At 45.9% G+C, this 9,080-nt stretch overlaps 1 long non-coding RNA gene across 1 annotated transcript; it reads right to left on the bottom strand.

The window, feature by feature from the left end:
* Positions 1-1,314: 1,314 nt before the first annotated feature.
* On the bottom strand, positions 1,315-6,355 carry LOC126548132 (uncharacterized). Its single transcript, XR_007602861.3, has 3 exons — positions 4,874-6,355; positions 3,757-3,838; positions 1,315-1,472 (listed from the first exon to the last, which is right to left on the bottom strand). It is a non-coding gene; the product is annotated as an uncharacterized lncRNA (long non-coding RNA).
* Between the last annotated feature and the right edge of the window lie 2,725 nt (positions 6,356-9,080).

The raw sequence follows: 9,080 nt of genomic DNA, 5'->3' as shown, positions 1-9,080 counted from the left end.
CCATCGGTGAGTAGAACGGCGTCCGCAGACGGCGCTACGGCTTTTCTGCGCAAAACGCAAACGCGCGGCCAGAAACAGAGCCAAGACAGAGCCGACAGCAGAGCGAAAGCGGGAGTATGGTGGCTAGCGGAAGGAGAAACGAATTACGTCCCACATTACGTCCCACGGCACACGGAGAGTCCATTTTCGTTAAACTATAGGCTGCGGCGAGCTCGCAGCGTGGTCGGCGTGGTCTGTGAGAAGTGACGAGCCTTTTCGCACTTGCAACAGGGCATAAAAAAGTGCGAATCGACGCAAAACTCGGCCTAGAAACGTGCTTAGCCACAGCCAGGGCTCAATACGACCCAAGCTGGCACGACCCAGATGTCGTTTCCCGCACCGCCACCAGGCGCCGCTACTATACCTCAAACTCCAGCGCAAGACGCCCATAAGCTGGTACTTCATTCTATGACGCAAACTTCGACGCTCGTCGCAATGGACCCTGACACCGACAGATTGGCTCGCGATGGTGGGCTCAACTTCAGCGATTTGAACACCGACGAGCGCGACCTGCTGCTGAGGGCTCGCACTGCCGGCGTCGCTGCGTACTACGACGGCGGCCTCGACACCGGCTCTCCGGAGCGGGAAAGCAACGAGGGCTTCCCACGACATCACATGGACGTGGCATTCTCGCTGCTTGTTCCAAATGAAACTTTCGCGAGCCAGCAGAACCCTCACAGCACGACGCGATAACGAAACTACTGAAACTCCAAAGCGTGCGCGGCGCAGAGTCGAGCGCGCACAGTCGAGCGAAAACGAAACCTTTCGAACACCCCTATTACTGAAGGGTAACCTAAAAATGTTATTTTTTCTTAGAATCGAATAGACGTAGACAAGTAGCATTTTTTTCCGTCTTATAATCAAATGAAATGATATCTTTAATACGAGTAGTTGAGTAATAGTAACACAAATTATGAGGAGTGCTTTCGTCATCGGGCTAGTACCGGAATGTCGCTGGGGGGTCTCAAATCGTGTCATGCATTTACCTCAATTTATCGGTTACTAAAGCTCTGTTCGCGATTATATTGACGCCTTAGACGTTCGAGAACATTGCTCTACCACTTTAACTTGAGTTTCTGGTAACCTTTAGTGTCCCTTTAACTGCCCGCGTTGCTGATTGAAAAGGTGGCATAGGCGGCAAACATATAGAGCCTCTGTTCTGCCGGTTCGGCTTCGAAAAACGCTGTTTCAGTGGTTGCTTACGGCTTCTATGAAACACACTTCTCAGTGCACAAAATCCAGCGCGCGATAGTTAAGCAAGAAATAGGGCATTCATTTCAGGAGAAGAAGGTTTATTACGTTTCAATAAAGTACTTTAAAAAAGAGAGAAGCCGCAGCATATGCTATTCTTGAATATTATCCATCGATTCCATAAGCTCCTCCAGCAGACGCCTCCTTTGTTCCATACACCAAATCTGTACGATGATGAGGAGCTGAAACGCAAGAATATCAATCAATCAATCAATCAATCAATCAATCAATCAATCAATCAATCAATCAATCAATCAATCAATCAATCAATCAATCAATCAATCAATCAATCAATCAATCAATCAATCAAATGTTTATTATAGTGCCCAGGAACAGCTACGGAGTCTTCGTACTGGTGCCCTTAAAAAGTAATACGCCAGACAAAATGTACAGAGAAGACAAATAGGGAAACATAAAACAAGGAGGCGGACGTAAACGGCAGTTAATCTGAATCATAGATGATTATCCATACAGGGTGTTCTTTTTTTCACTTGATGCAAATTACTCGATGAGGCGCGGCCATTACTTCTACGAGAAATTAAAATGTTCAAGCCAATAATTAACATAATTATGTTAATTAACTTTCCTGATTAATTACTTTACGCCACATATTTGAATCTACGAATTATAGCCTCTGAGTTAGCACGGCATATCCATTTGGAACGAATTCTCTGGACAGCACGTGTTCTAGATTCGTAGATTGAAATATGTGGCATAAAGTGATTAATGGAAAAGTTAATTAGCGTAATAGTATTAATTATTCAATTGAACATTATGATTTCTCGTAGCAGCAATGGCCGCCTCATCGAGTAGTTTAGATCAAAGTTTAGAATTGTACTATCTGCCATAGGCAATCTAAAGAATTTGCTGCAGCTGAAAAAAACATGTCTACGTATGTACAACACAGGAAATGAACTCTGAAATATGCCGATACAGGCATAATCTTCAATCAATCAATCAATCAATCAATCAATCAATCAATCAATCAATCAATCAATCAATCAATCAATCAATCAATCAATCAATCAATCAATCAATCAATTAATCAATCAATCAATCAATCAATCAATCAATCAATCAATCACCATGCCCAGGAACAACCCTAAGGTCTGAGTGCTGGCGCCCGCATACTTAAGAAAGCAAAAACAAACAAAACAAATAAACAAACACAAACCTGCAGGGGAATATAAGCAAAAAACAATGAATAAAAAGAACAATTATGGGAAGAAGAGTACATACAAGAAAGCGCAAGACAAATATAAAAGGAGGAGAAAGGCATGAACAATGTGTGAAACTACGATACAACAACGTAAAGCACGGCAATACAATGACAGTGAGTTCTGAAAAAAATGTCGAGATCATAAAAATAGGCGTTATAAAGACTCAGTATTCTGGGGTCCTTTGAGCGTTGGTGACGACAGGCAGAACATGGAGAGGTCTAGGTTCTCTTGTGATCTTGCGCGGAATACGACACATGATACAACTGAGGAGCTCGGGACAGGTGAGAATACCGTGAAGTAGTTTGAAAAGAAACAGAAGGTCAGCGCGATAACATCGGCTGCGAAGTAAGGACAATTACAATAATCAAACAGTGCAGGGACAATGTCCAGTGTACGCGTTAGCAAAGCAGCGATGATATATGCTTCGAAACTTTTTTCTGGACCCGATCTATGCCACTGTTGGATAAAAAAGTTCCAATAATAATAATAATAATAATAATAATAATAATAATAATAATAATAATAATAATAATATACGAGGAGGAGACAGCAAGAAGGTTACACATTGGCTTACACTGGCCCTTACCGTGTCCTTCTCAAGTCACCGACCACACCTACGAAATCGCCACTTCTCGCCCGCTGTCAGCATAGCGACGTTGTCCACGCTGTGCGGCTCAAGCCGTACCACTCGCGCGAGTACCCTAACTTTCGCTTCTCTCGCCTTTAAACAGCCGCCGAGTCGGTGCTCCTGCCGCCGTGGGGTTGTGTAACGGAACATTAGTCAGCTCAGCAATGCCCACGAGGACGCGACAAAATGAAAACGATGAAGGAGTGGTCCACCATATTGCGTGCTGTGACCATTCCTGTATAAAAAGTTAATACAATATGGATTGATGTCGCGAACATTGCACTCGAAGGAGAATGTGGCATACGCGCGTGCTTCTTTAATCCCGAGACGCCGAGAAAGAATACGTGCAAGGCCGAGTACTTGAGAAAAGGGAGCGTCGGACTGCCGGCGGCGAGTAGCCACTCGTTCTCCACAAATGTCGGTCGCTAGTCAAGAGCGTGGACCTTCGTTCACTTCGGCGAAGTCGGCGGATCGGACCTACAAGAAACACAGGACGAATCTGACATCGGGACCGGAGTTTGAGCATCTTCTCCTATTCTGCACAGCTGACTTCCATTGGACATGTAGCCCCAGTGCGCGCCTGCGGTCATATCTCACGTGTAAAGAAAAACATCCCACCCGCAGCAGCCGCAGCAACTCCAAGTCGAGCATTTCCAAGGGCTGGATTTGTTCGGTCCCTGACGCCGGTCGCTTTCTTCTTCTGCAAGGGAAAGGCCGTAATTATGCAGCCGCATTTAGGAGCACCATGAATGCACGCTATGTAACACATCTAGCAAAGAGGTCACATTAAGGAAGCCAAAGAATAAGTGCAGCTCAGCCTTCGTAGCGCCTCTCTGAGATGCATGATGTAGTCGCAAGTGGCGAAAGGCGTTAAGTCCGTCTGTACGATTGTAGTAGATCCACAGTAATTTGTCTTTTTGCGGTTCTAGAAAGTCGTCTGATTGCACATACAAGAGATATCGACGCCAAACGGCCACAGTTTTGCAACGCTCCTACCATTTGAACAAGGCCTCCTTGTTCACAAATTTAGGCAGTTGTCAAGCTCGAGTCATTCTTAATAACGAACTTCGGTCATGATAGCGAGCGCACCATATATACGGGTTTAGGCTGATCGCCGATGACAAACAGAAAGCTAACTTCAGTTCGGCAGATTTAAAGATAGCGGCGAATTGCGCTGCTCGATTTGGAGCAGTGCTACGCTGTAGAACGCCAGAGAGTGCGAGTGGTTCTTTTGTCTTTCCGATCACGAAATCACACATGCAACGGCCGGTTGCACTCGAAGCGACTCGCTGGGAATCCGCCAGCGAAGAACGGGCAGTCTTTCTCCGAACTGGCGAACGCGTCCTCAAGCGCGAAGGAGCAGATAGTTCCTCCTAACCAACCGACGGAATTCGCCACTGGACGAGTGGAAGGCGACTACTGCCACGAACTGATTAACGTTTGTGTTTTTCCAAACGAATCGCTCGTTGATCCGGCACTGCTGCTTTCCCGCGCCAGCAACTAAGGTAAAAGGCGAGACTTCTTTAAAACGTTCATAACGCGAGCTCGAACAGACAGCAACTTAACCATGATTTCAATAAGCGACTCGCTGGTTGCGTACGGAGCCGGTACCTGTCAGAGTGCACTGGAATAGTGGACAGCTTTGAGATGAAAGACAATCGTTCGCTGCTTTCGGTTAATTCTGCGAAAATTATTCAACACTTAGCTATCTTTACATAGGAAGGAGCATGCTCACCCTTTTCCGGCCATGTATGTCTCCTTTCGTTTTTGTGGTGGTCAAACGAGAACTGCTCTTCGGCTCTCTTTACAAGTTGACAGACGTGAGTGCAGCCCGGAAGACGTGAAGGGCCGCAACCTGATCACGCGGTCGCCACCTTCTCTGAAGCCCCAGGTCGTGGCGCCACTATCGGCGTCTCCGCGCACCGCGAAAGCGCTACGTAGAATTGCATCTGATGGTATAGGCGCGGCTCTTAAGCGAATATATCGCTCCTCCAGACTGAAGTGACATGTTTTGGCTTGTAGGTATGCGTATCTGCACTTATGTGTAAGCTCATTTGCGTTGTTATTTCAGGCAAAGAAAACTTATGAAGAACCTAACCCCGGTTGCTATCTAAAAATGTGTTTAGCATACTTTGAGAGGTGATTATTTATGGCACACACGTTGCACTGTGTCTCATAGGTGGAAAGTTTTCATTTTCCGGGAAGGGGGCGGAGGGGGGGGGGCAGCTCCACCAGCTTTCCGATTCCCATATATGTTACCTGTAATAACATTTGCACTTGAAGAAACTTCGTGTGACCTCGAACAATGGTTCACAGAAGGGACGGTCTCATATGAGCATTTACAAGGCTTCATAGTAGAGGACATTTCAATTTCACATCCTGAGTCCGCTCACACCACCAAGAATCTGGCGTTACTCGGTGGTGTAATCTTCATTAGGGTAATTGTCTTATACTTCGCTATCACTAATACCGCTTCGCCTTTCCAGTGAAACTGCAGTCTCTCTTTTTTTTTCTTTTTTTTTTTTTACTGTGAGTCCAAGTATAAGTGTCGCTGCACATCAGTGCTATTAATTCTGATTTCGAGTGAATCCGGCGGCCTCATTTCGGTTACTGAGTTAATTATATATATTTATGACCTCTGCAAGCAAGTGGCGATGTTTCTATCCCTAATAAATGTTTTAAATTATTAGAATAGTTTTTTAGAGCGCAGCTCTTAGGCACCTGCTCCTGGGTTGAGCGTCGGCGTGCCTTGGCGTAACCGAGCGAACGAGCACAGCGAAGTACGAAAGAGCGAACGCGGCGCGCAGCGGGGGTTGAAAGACGGTGAGAGCAAAGAGAGCGCGAGGAGGAAAGTGGAGGAGGAGAGTATGGCGAAAGGATGAGGAGGAAAGCGAAGTGCCGCACGAGACGTGCTCCACGGCGGCGACCAGGCATGCGGCGAGCGCGTCCACCGATACCGTAATATATGGAAACAATGGGCTGGCGTGGGCTTCGGACCCACTTCGCATGCGCTACTTCGCCTTTGCCGCCGCCGCTAGACAATGCGTTCTATGCGACCCACGCTTTCCCGTGTTCCCGCTTTCTTTCTGGACAATGAGCGACGCTACCGGTGGAAAGGCTTCGTCAGCCGCTGCTGCTAAAGGAGCTGCCCGAGGAGAGGCTCAGCGCCGCCGCCGAGAGGACCCTGTCGTTCTGAATCAAATTCTTTGTCGCAATATATCGCGAATTCAAGACATCTAAACAGCTGCGCTCAAATTTCGCGTTAGAGAGTATCATAATCATCGGTGAATTTTTTTTCTCGTGTCGTTAGCGTTGCTTACTGGAAACAGAAGCAATACTGACACACACATCATTCGCGTGTATTTCACACGCCTTTGATAAAAGACTCTGCCGACGTGGTCACTGAAGTCTGCAGGTATTTTTCAGGGTCAAAAAAACCACGCACACAATTTGAGGCAAGCTGAACATACAGCAACATATTCATACTCTAGTTGGAAAGGGAAACAGCGCTTCAAACGAGGACAATGACAGAACAACGACTCATTCGTTAGGCATAGGCTATCCATACTATTAGAAATAATTGTTGGTTGGCTACCTCCCTCTCCTTAAAAAAATATAACGGGAATTGTCCTGTGTATATATTAAATATATTGTGTCTGTGCATGGTGTTTACAGTGGAATTGAGATGTTGAATTGTTCAATTGAGAAAATACGGATGACGTAGCCGCCGCTGGTGCTTCTAATGCGCTTGTCCTCCTATCGTCAGGATTTGCAGAAATAAAGCGAAAGTATGAATTAAAAGCCGTGCACGTTCGTGTCAATAATGATGCTGTAAGCTTTTAGTCTCAATATATTTTTAAGTGAGAAGGCAGAGGGAACTAAAAAAAAAAACTCGAATGATGTGGGTGACAGAACTCTGGCAGTGACTCTTTAGGGCAGGAGGGGGGGGGGGGGGGGCGTCGGCATCGCTGGGGGAAGGGGGGGCTCTGCTCCCCCTCCCCGGTAAACTTCGGATGGGGCTCGGGCCCCGGAGCACTCCCCCACTCCCGTATTCGGCGCCTATGCTATGAGTTCTGGGTGGCGGTCTCTTTACCACCGCGCCTTACCCGGACACGGGAGCCAACCGGTACTTCGAGCGCCACTTGCTCAAGGGCCAGTTCGGAACCCTGTGCAGCGTCTCAACGACAGCATCTCAAAACGCCAGCTGTGACGAGGGAAGAGTGCGAGAACGCTGTCCTTACCACCGTGCCACCCTGCAGTACTGCACAGTACCGGTGGTACCACCGTTGGGTTTTTACCGCTTAGTTAGACTGCACATCTTCGGAATCGGCCCACGCAAACGGTTGAACAGTCTCAAGAAATCGCATTTATTTCCCAAATAATGCTAAACGCATTAAAATAGAAAGAGAAAATTAAAATGACGTCTGTAGCAGCAGTTTTAGATATCAATAGCGGTACCCGTTCTGACAAGATACTGCTACGCCGACGAAGTACTTTCTTCTTCTTTTTTTTAATTTCATGTGGTTGAATGTTTGGAACCGCTTAACCTACTGCAGCAACAAAGGAACAAAAGATAGGAGCACGTCTTACCACTATTTGCTGCTTTTCTCCGTGCTGCGTTCTCCTCGACCGGACGAAAGCGGGCACGAGGTAAACAAATCACAGTATTCCACCGAGCTTGTCGATCATCGGCATTTATCGCAAGAGCCGTTGTCGTGCAAAACTCAGCCACTATAGTCGCAAGTCCACCCTTAGTCGATTAGGAGGTTCTCCCAGATTAATTGTTTTGTTCGTATCTGTATCTGGTTATGTTAACTCGCTACCTCACTGGCAATTCATTTACCGCATTGTCATTACATCGGCGCGCAAGCAGATCCTAACGTTTTAATGCGCAGAACCAGCGGCTTCTTGAAGACAAGAGCTCGTCTTTTATAATGATGATGATGATGATGACGACGACGACGATGATGATAATAATAATAATAATCAAATGGCTTCATTAATTAAATTATTTTATTTATTTATTTTAGCCCCAGGGCAAAGAATTACAGAGAGGAGTGGGTAATACATAATATCACTGAAAATACAAGCAACAGCAGAGAACAACTACGAAGACATAGATAAGTTAGAATAAGTGATCAACACAATATATCATTCAATAGAAGCGGTAACAGCAGTCCGAAACAATACAGGGTCAGGAATTGTGGCAATTGAGGAAGGAAGGTGGTTCCAGTCATATGACGTGCGAGGAATAAAAGAATCCGAGAATGTTTTAGTTTTGCATGTAGAAATGCCTACCTTACGTATGTGATCTGTGCGGCGTGAAACATATGAAGGGCGAAGAAGTAACTCGTAGCCAATAGACTCATGATGAAATATTTTGTGAAAAAGGCACAGGCGTGCAATTTTGCGTCATGATGTAAGTGAAGTTAGGCCCAGGGTAGTCTTCATAGTGGTTACGCTTGATGTACGCCGAAAGTCAGAGAGAATAAACCGCGCTGATTTGTGTTGTACCATCTCCAGTAGTTCGATCAAACTCTTAACACCAGGGTCCCAGATTGATGAAGCATACTCTAGTTGTGAACGTACGAGTGTGGTGTAGAGTAGAAGTTTGATGCTAGTTGGGGCTGCGTGAAAGTTGCTTTTCAGATATCCGAGCATGCGATTAGCTTTGTTAGTGATGTGCTCAATGTACGCATGCCAGCTAAGGTTAGACGTAATATGAATTCCGAGGTACTTGTATCTTGCAACAGGATCAAGTAACACACCATTAAGAGTATATACTGGCAATTCACTATTAACACGAGAGATGCGCATAAGTTTGCACTTTTCAGCATTTGAAGTCATATTCCAAGTTTTGCACCATGTTGAGAGAGCGTTAAGGTCAGACTGAATCATGTGCTTATCACTATCATTTGTTATTTGCCGAAAAAGGACGCAGT

This window comes from Dermacentor andersoni, chromosome 1 (genome assembly GCF_023375885.2).
Source record: "Dermacentor andersoni chromosome 1, qqDerAnde1_hic_scaffold, whole genome shotgun sequence".
Classification (NCBI taxonomy): Eukaryota; Metazoa; Arthropoda; class Arachnida; order Ixodida; family Ixodidae; genus Dermacentor; species Dermacentor andersoni.
The sequence above is the reverse complement of the archived record's forward strand: the minus strand, read 5'-3'. Positions and strand labels throughout refer to the sequence as shown.